A 9,248-nucleotide genomic window follows, 5' to 3' on the forward strand; every position below is an offset into this window, starting at 1 on the left:
TGTGAACACTGCATACATGGTTTAAAATTTACATCACCAAAATGAAGTCCTCCAAAAAAGCCATCAAATGTCAGAGCTGCGTTATCCTGGTCTGACAGAACTCACACTTCATTAGTGTCAGACGCATATAGAAACAGTAATGATGAATGCCTGACTGCCCGACATACGTCATTCCTACTCATGCCGTATTTTTAATTAAACCTTGACATTTTTCAATCTTTCAAAACGGGGGACAAACTGAGACATTTTGAAGTCTCCATGATGTAATTAAAAAGTTTAAAAGCACTGGACAATGTACAATCTTTGTGCAAGACTTGAATCATGTTTTTGATGACTTTGTCATTCTAATATCATTTTGCAAAAAATCTGTGAAGTGGGCAGAACCTGACAGAACCATCAATTCCAACAGATTACAGTTAATTCAATTTACAATATAACCATGGTAACTTTTATAACCTGAAATAGTCATTTCTGTCCTTTTGTAAAACCTCCCTATATTGGTTTGTGGACAACCAAATGAAGACAACCCAAAGTTTTAAGCCATACCATAAGTGAAGCATCTTCCCCAGGCCAGGGTGTTGACTGACTAGAAAAGTCCAGTTTCCACCCTTGCCGAACTAGACTGGAATTTCCGGGCTGGATCGTAGTGCCGCCAGTGGGGCTATTAGGGGTTATGTCCCTTCTGTATCCCTTCTTTTGACCAACAAGATTCCATCTCTCATGTCACTTGCATTTCTTTCAAACAAAATGGCGGTGTGCAGTCAAGACGATCTGATGGATAATCAAGATCAATATTGTAATAAAGCGAGTCTTACCCCGTGAAGTGCATCAAATCACTTGAGAACCTTAATTAAAAACATGCAAGATTTGCAAAATATCGGTCGACACCCAGTTGGCAGTAAACATGCTTCGCAAATCCTGCAGTCAACCAAAATCTGCCTGTTGAAATCCATGTCGTTTACAAATCAGATATCTAGTTTTGATTGGACGATGCATGGACTCGTTAGTCCAGCCAAAATGTACGTGGAAACGGGACTTTTATAGTTAGTTAACTACCTTGCCTCAGGCTGATGAAAGGAAGAAAAGCAAATTTACAATAAATAGCTTTACATTTGGGGATATATCACAGATTGCGATGACAGTGTTACTTTGCATGGTGTAAGTACTGACTGCATGCTGACCTTCAACAATCACTGTAAAACATTTGCAGTTCTTAAACGCATGGGTCAGAACCTCATTAGGCAGGTTAAGATTGTTACCTGTATCTACAAATCTTTTATTCACTTAAATTCCAAGTACTCTCCCCTCTAGGGCTGGGACGTGTCCAAATTTACACCCTAGGTACCCGACCCTGTCCAGGTACCCGACCCTGTCCAGGTACCCGACCCTGTCCAGGTACCCGACCCTGTCCAGGTACCCGCTGTATGTCGCATGGGTACCCAGGTCCTTTAAACGATTAATATGAGAAAAGTTAGTGCCAGCTGTAGATAACTTCCTCTGCATGTCCTTTAAATGATTAACATGAGAACAGTTAGTTAGAAGTTAAATAACTAATTGTAGATAACTTCCTGTGCCATGTCCTTTAAACGATTGACATGAGAATAGTTAATTAGAAGTTAAATAACTAAGTATTCATGGCACAAGAAGTTTACAAAATTGTCAATAAAACCTTCCCTGCATGTATTCAAAATTTGATAAATGTAAAGCAGCCAATCTACTCTCCCTCCCACACCAGAATCTACAGCTGAGATTCCACGGTAACATCTAAGTTTAGGCTGAATTTATTTGTTTTGAGGCCACGAGAGATTTCTGCCAGCTTCTTCATAACCACATAGGCAAATGCTCGATATGTAAATATGATGAATAATTCTCTTCTGTGACTTCCTTTCAACTAGTGTGCGGCAAATATCTTTCAGCTTTCCATATACATACATGTATATCATCTCTCCTGTTCCATATTTTGTCTCCTAACGTGTTTTGTCGCAATAATAGCTCTAAACAGCTAATGTTGTATTGTTAAATGTACTTGTAATAACCAATGATAAATACAATTTCTTGGTACCATCAAAAAGGTAAAGAAATGTCAGCAATGTTCAGTGGACCCGAGGTAATAAGGCATTGCATGTCCTACTAGACACATCACTTATAAGAACACCAACTGAGTTCATTTATCTTTGTACACACGAAGGTCTTTATGCCAGAAGAGAAACAATTTTTCATGAGAAACTTATATATTTCCCAAATGATGTACTTCTCTGTGTGAAGATCTGATCTGATGTCAACATGAAGCTGTATTATTATATACCGTGTCATTATTATATACAAGTGTCAAAATGTGTGGTGTCACCCTGGGCGAGTGACTTAGTTCCAATGTGCTTCTGTTCACCCGGCAGGGAATGTGTACCCATAATGTAAGGTGGATGTAGAAACTAAAATGGCATTTGAGCAGATACTAGTACCCGATACATGCGGTACATAAATGTATATGATAATTATGTTGTTGTGGATATTGTACACATCCTGGTGTTTCTGAATGCCATGGCAACCACACAACAGACTGGACTATCCAGAAGATTTGTTTTCTGTGGCGGTTTCCTTTTGCTTCGATCCAAATTTCTGAATTGAGATGGTAAAGAAATGAAGCCGATTTGTTTTAGAAGCTGATTGGTTCAAGAATAGATGCATCCCTGATTTTGTTTGGGCAGTCAAGGGTCACCTGACGCGACCTTCTGTGGAGGTATCAGTAGGTATAGTATCAGGGTAAAAGATGTGATTTTAATGATATTGTTTTTCAATGAAAAGCAACCATGGCAGAATAGCTCTGGCAAAGGAAATAACTCCGCCATTACAACCTGGACATTCATCATATCAATATTGAACAAGATTTTCTTATATTGACAAAACCAAAAATTATTGATCGTCTTAAAAGCATTTGTTCATGATAGCTTGTGGTCATATGTTGCCAGAAGAGTTGACCGCGATGAGGATCCAGTGCTTCACATTTGTGTCCGGGGCGCTCGTGTGTTATTATACCCGTATCAGTGGTTGCTCTTACTATCAACCACTGGTATTCCTGACCAAGAGTCAGACACAGCTGGAATACTGAAGACTGCAGTATGACATCAATCATACTCTCATAAATAGTGCTTAGTACTGAACACCGCTGAAAACCCACTAAACACCGCCAAACACCGCCAAACACAGCTGAACACCACTAAACACCGCTGAACAGCACTGAACAGGTTCTACCACACCAAATCAGAATCAGTACCATATTTTCTTGAATATAGTGCACACTTTTTTTCCAAAAAAACACAGCTGTGTAGAAGGGGGTGCGCATTATACACGAATTCATGAGTTTTGATGTTCTTTCCCCCCATGGAAAGACATTACCGTGAGCACGTAACACCAGAAATACCATGTCAACAAATCCATACTGAAGTACGCAAATTAGTCATGTAATTACACTGTCTGGCTATAAAAAGTGTTCTTTGTATATGTAGACTTATGTTTGTAACATATTTTATTAATTTTATTCAAAATTCCTTTTAATATTGTTTAAATTAATTTCAGCGAAATCGTGTTTGAAGCGATCTGAGGATCGCACAACTCACCGTTATTAACAGCAGCCACGGTCAGATTACCCCTATTGACGCCTTGAAAAGAACTTTAGTTGACAGAGAATGGATACATATATCATAAATGCCATACTGTGACTCGTTAAAAGTCATATTTGTTTTTGTTGGACGATTCTATGTCAACACGTAATTCTCGCGATCATGTGCACTGGAGCCTTGACGGTGAATGGTCAGACTGGTTCCATGTAAAAAATAATAACAGGCAATAGCAATCAGCTGCTTCGCTTAGGGTTATTATTATTTTAAATATGTTTAGTAAAAGCTGCATCTAAATTTACAAGATATTGGAATATATTATTCCTGATAAAACAATAGTTTCAGATATAATTTTTGCCGATCCTTGCATTAAAATCCTGTAAAGTTATATCAAATTGGGTGTGTCTTGACCGAATCACCGGTAGATTCCAAGAAAACGTGTGTACAGCTGATTGCTGTGTCCAGCTTAGTTTACGAGAAAATACACAATGTAATCTTAATCCCTTGATATAAAACAATGCCTAGCAGAACAAAAAATACAATTTAAACAGTAAATCAACATGTCTGGTGATTTTTTTATCTCAAATTTCGAATTTGAACTGACCAAGTTTCTCATCACCCGTTCATTTGCCGGACTTCACTAAAGGGGTACGGTGTAATTCTTTTTCTGCGCTTGGTATTCGAATTTTTTTTTTTCCAAAACATTGAATCCACTAGAGGGTGGTGCGCATTATACATGGGTGCGCACTATACTCAAGAAAATACGGTAGCTTGCCCAGTAGCTTTTGTGGAGAGCCTTCAGTGCAGATTGTGACATCTGGCAGATGTGATAGAATGTTTTTGTGTAAGATTTTTATGCTTTTTGACATCCAACCAGTAATTAAAACTGACCATGTTTTTCAATATTTAGTGCTGTCTTTTTTAACATGGTGACTACATGCAGATGTTGTTAGCTTCCTGTCCTCGTAAAAGGAACTGGCTATGCTAGACAAATTAAGGCTGCATTAAGGCTAGACTGTGCACACATGGTCATTAAATAGCTGTTGAGTAGCATCCAGGATTCGAACCCACACTGCCAGAGTGAGGCACCTTATTGCCACCACACAAAGTCAGCAATCTATCCCATTCAGCCATCGAGACCTTCACAAAATGAAAGTCCGACAACTGGTAGACCATATCACAAGTGTAAATGGGAAAACATTTGGTTTTGTGTCACCTGCAGGAACAATCCCTGAGTTCACCACTGGTGAAATACAGCCATGACGTTAGTGGTTTGCCGGGACAATTCCCTCACGGGCAACTGTGATCACTTATCCACCTGTATCATGTGCAGATTGTCCTTCTCTTTCTCTATGAAGACATAAAGGGAACAGGCATTTGTTTGTGACAAAATTAGGGTTAGGGTTAGGGTTAAGGACGGATCATATAGACTTCCTATACTATTCAATTTGTCAAAAGGTTAATTTTAACAATTTAAAATATCAACTTTAAATTCTTAAACTTATTGTTCATTGCACAAGTTATGGTGAAGTGTTCGGCTATTAACATTCAGAGTATATAGTACCTGAAAGACACAGAAAACTCGAGCTACAGATTTCTTTGTAACCCGAATCCAAAATGGAATCAAGCTCCCACTGTCTATCAGGAAGGTGTAATGACTCTGAAAAGCCATGACGGGGACAGGATCATAATTATTATCAATATTCAGTTATCAATACATTCATATGATCACAGTTACCTTCTCTTTTCAGTATAAAGTTTCCACTGCAATATTCTACAGATGGTGATTGGCCATATTGCAACTCCCTTACACAACAATGATTGTCTTGATACATGCTGTGGAATAAGGCGTATTATCCCGTGAGGGTTGCTTTGTATCAAGTCAGCCTATGAAAGAGTTTATTTGGTTCAAGTTACATTCACAAAACAATAACACTGATTCATATCATGGCTTGCTGCGGAAATGAAATTGAAATTCACAAAGGCAGACTCCAAATTCTGGAATGTCTTTGTTTGCTGTTTAATGCCGTACTCAGCAATATTCTAGGTATATGACAGTGGCTTGTAAATAATTGAGTCTGTGATTGATACTGTGATCAAACGATTCAGGAGCACAATGCTACGCAATCAACCTGGCCGCCCAGTTCATGTGGGCACCTCTTAGGTTGCTGGGAACCAATTCTACCCCAGATTCCACAAGTAGGTTGAAAATGTCTAAAATGCCTGATACTAAATACATTTAGTTGTTTTGTTTGCAAATCTTAGCACAGCACGTACTTGAGTAATAATTTCAAGGTATGTGTGAGTAGTATTTTAAAATCATCACTTGTTCATTGCAAACATTCAAAGCTTTGCAGTCTTTCATCCCAGCAACTAAGAAATAGCTTCGTCTGTATCTAAAGCAGGCTGCCTTGAATTTCTGAAGCTACCAGCCAAACACATCCTGTCAAACAAGCCTGATCATTGGCGTGGATCTTTCACCTCAGAGAACCACCCAGGTAATAATTTACACATTCACAAATTGTTTGCCAGGATTTTCTTCAACAATAAAAAAATATTTCCATTTAACCATGTCAATATACATCCCCTTGTTTACGAGAACAGGCTAAAACCAATTTAAAGATGACAAATGTTTCACACTTGATAACCTCTATTCAAACATGTGTGTCTAACCACCTTGTATCCGCTGGCTAAAACCTGCATGAAATACCACAAGCTAAAGCTAACAATGTAAAATTTCTTTAAGACTAATCAATAAGATCCAAGATCGAAGACTAACACCAATCACTGGATTCATTAGGAATAACTAAGCCACAAATTAGATCATAGATTTTTTCGCGATGATGTGCAAGTTTGTCGGCAGGTTGAATCAGTAATTTATGGTACATACGCCATCGCCTGCAGACAGTGATGGAAACGTATTCACAACCTTATCATGCTCCTCAAAAGAGAGGTCATGACAGATACACACAATACATAACATATTTGTTGGCGATCAATTTTCCTGGTTCCAATTTCTGAGCTCTCAAAGTGAGGGTCAGTATAGGTATTCCACAATCAATTAAGTTACAGACATGCATCTTGCGTTGATTTAGGTTGGAGGCAATATATCTTGGTATTTTAATATTTTTTCCTTCATTCCTGGACAACTGTCTCGCATGTTGGAGAACAAACTAAGTGGGGATGTGGTTGTCATGAATATTATTATAGTGACATGGGGAATTAGCATTGTTGGGGTCAGGGAGGAACTTATCAAACATGTTGTTATGTATTATCATCCAAAACTGGCTCCCACAGGAGATATGGCTTGGGTGAGATCAAACGATATCTACCATTGTGACATCATTGGTTACCATGACATCACAATCAAATGACATCACTAATGGCTCTGCAACTGAAGCTGTTACCAATACTTTTTACACTAAGACACTGCTTATTACTGTCTACAAACTGAAAAAGTTGGAAGAATGATCTTGGATCATAAATAAAATCTCACCCTCGTGTCTTTTGATATCAAATATATCAACACTGTTTGATAAAAGTGGAAAAAATGTAACCAGACACCTGAGTGGTGGAGATGCATGAGACGCTGGAGTTACAGATACATCAAACAATACCATGAGTAATAACACCAGGGATTAACCTGGACCTGCTCAGAGGCCGAGGTTCGGCCCCAAATCTGTGGCAAATGACAGTTAAAATTCCCATTTTGAATTATGAAATACCCAATTCCTCAGAATTTATGAAAATAAAAGCATTAAAAGAAATCAGGTTTTGAACAATATCACAATATTTCCCTAATTTGACTACAAAGTAGGTCTCAAAGTTGCGACTTAAACGGTCGCCAATGTGACCTAAATTTCAGTTTGTCCACTGTCTAAAAATCAGAGGCAGCTAAATGACTACCTAGAAAAATATCTTGTGGCAACTAAATTCTATTGCTACACATCTGTAGACACAAAAATAAACAACAGCTGAACTTGGAAAACATGTCTGTTAATAATTGCACTCGCAAATAATTCCTCCTTAAGTCGACAATGAACAGAAATACATAAATATTGATGTAATTAGTACACTATTTTAGTTGACAATGCTCATTGGATAAGCAAGGATATACCTATATAATCTAGTAACATAAATGTATCATTGTTCGAGTTACAAGTAACAAGTACTATTTTCACTCATATACAATCCCCAGACTAGTGCTATGTGTACATATTATAATAGATATTTGATAAAAGATAATTTCAAATGCTTTAGGCTACCTACAATATTGGCTTTACTTCTTGATTTTACCACTGGCTACCTGGAAAAAAATACTTGCTGCCATATGGCTACTTGGTAAAAATAACAACTTTGAGGCCTGCCAAGGGCTTCTGGTGTGAAATCTGAGCTAACTCCCTGATCACAACGCCACAGTGTGACATCTCTCACAGGCGTACCATTGGAACATACATTGTAGTTTTCATTAGTACAAAGAATGAATTGAAAATACTCAAATTGAACAATAGATCACAGAGTAATCACAAATGAAGAAATTGCATGCAATCTTAATCAGTTCAAGCTGTTTTGGACAATTTATTTTGTTTCAGATACTGTTTTTCAAAAGTTAAAAGTTACATTCTACGCTGTTTCTCATTGATCAGTATTTTGTAACATTAACAAATTTATTTACATTTAATGATCAAACCAAAAACATTACATAAAAACTTCATACAAAAAGAATAAACAACTAAATCAAAAATAGTTCCTCTTTTCAATTTCAGTTCTAATGTTTCTTGCGAATACTTACATGATACTAAAAGTTTGAAAGCCAGTTAATCCAACACAGGACAGAAAGTTGGCCACAGTAACGTACTATACGGTCATACTCCGAACATGTAGACAAAAGCAACAAAGTTGGGGTAAATTCTTGCCCCGCAATCAAGGACCCTCCAGTAGACACCCGATAGATGTGAACACAAGAACAGACCTTTGTAGCTGCAGACACAGCAAGCTTTCTTCCCTTGCCACCTCAATGGGCACCGGAATTGATTCTTGCTGGCGGACTGGGTTCTGCGATCATACCATCCCGTACCACATTCAAACACCAGAAATCAAATAAACTCTCTGCCTGATGAAGTCTTTTCATGGATGGTTCGTGCTCGCCAGTTTTCACCACACTCCAAAACATCTATAAATGCAAATTCATCAAATGATTGATACGTGGCTGAAGATGACACTTCTGTTTGAGGAAAGAAAACTCCCCCGGCCGATGTGCAAACTACAACACTATTGACAGTTCCTCCCTAATTGCCTGCACCACGATCGGTAAAGACGAACATGGGTAAATTTGTCCTTGATGCAAGAGACACTAGTCGTCCGATATTTCCTCCTTGTCCTTTAGATAATATTTGATCATCCGGTTAGGATCAATGATAGACTATGCGCGGCCAGTAGAGATCAAAAAGTGCCCAGTGAAGCATACCCTCACTAATACACACCCCTGGTAACAGGGAGCAGATATTATGTTCTTTGACATGTGCCAAGACTTTTAACAAAGATCTTAAGGATACATGTGGTGAAAATTGACGTAGCATTGGTGTGGATCTCGCTGCAGGTTATTGATGTGTATGAAGAACTTGCAACTCACAA

The 9,248-nt window shown here is 38.1% G+C and overlaps 1 protein-coding gene across 2 annotated transcripts in view; it reads right to left on the bottom strand.

Annotated features, from left to right (window-relative positions):
* LOC139468590 (high-affinity choline transporter 1-like) overlaps positions 1-8,815 on the bottom strand; it is a 115,715-nt gene extending 106,900 nt beyond the window's left edge. The window contains exon 1 of one of the 2 annotated variants that reach the window (XM_071250711.1): positions 8,587-8,815. The gene's annotated coding sequence lies outside the window, so the exon portion shown is untranslated. Of the gene's footprint in view, positions 1-8,406; positions 8,463-8,586 lie in introns of those variants that run through there. The other variant, XM_071250712.1, reaches the window with a different exon arrangement.
* Between the last annotated feature and the right edge of the window lie 433 nt (positions 8,816-9,248).

Source organism: Haliotis cracherodii, unplaced genomic scaffold (assembly GCF_022045235.1).
Source record: "Haliotis cracherodii isolate W230 unplaced genomic scaffold, xgHalCrac1.p SCAF_2, whole genome shotgun sequence".
Lineage (NCBI taxonomy): Eukaryota > Metazoa > Mollusca > Gastropoda > Lepetellida > Haliotidae > Haliotis > Haliotis cracherodii.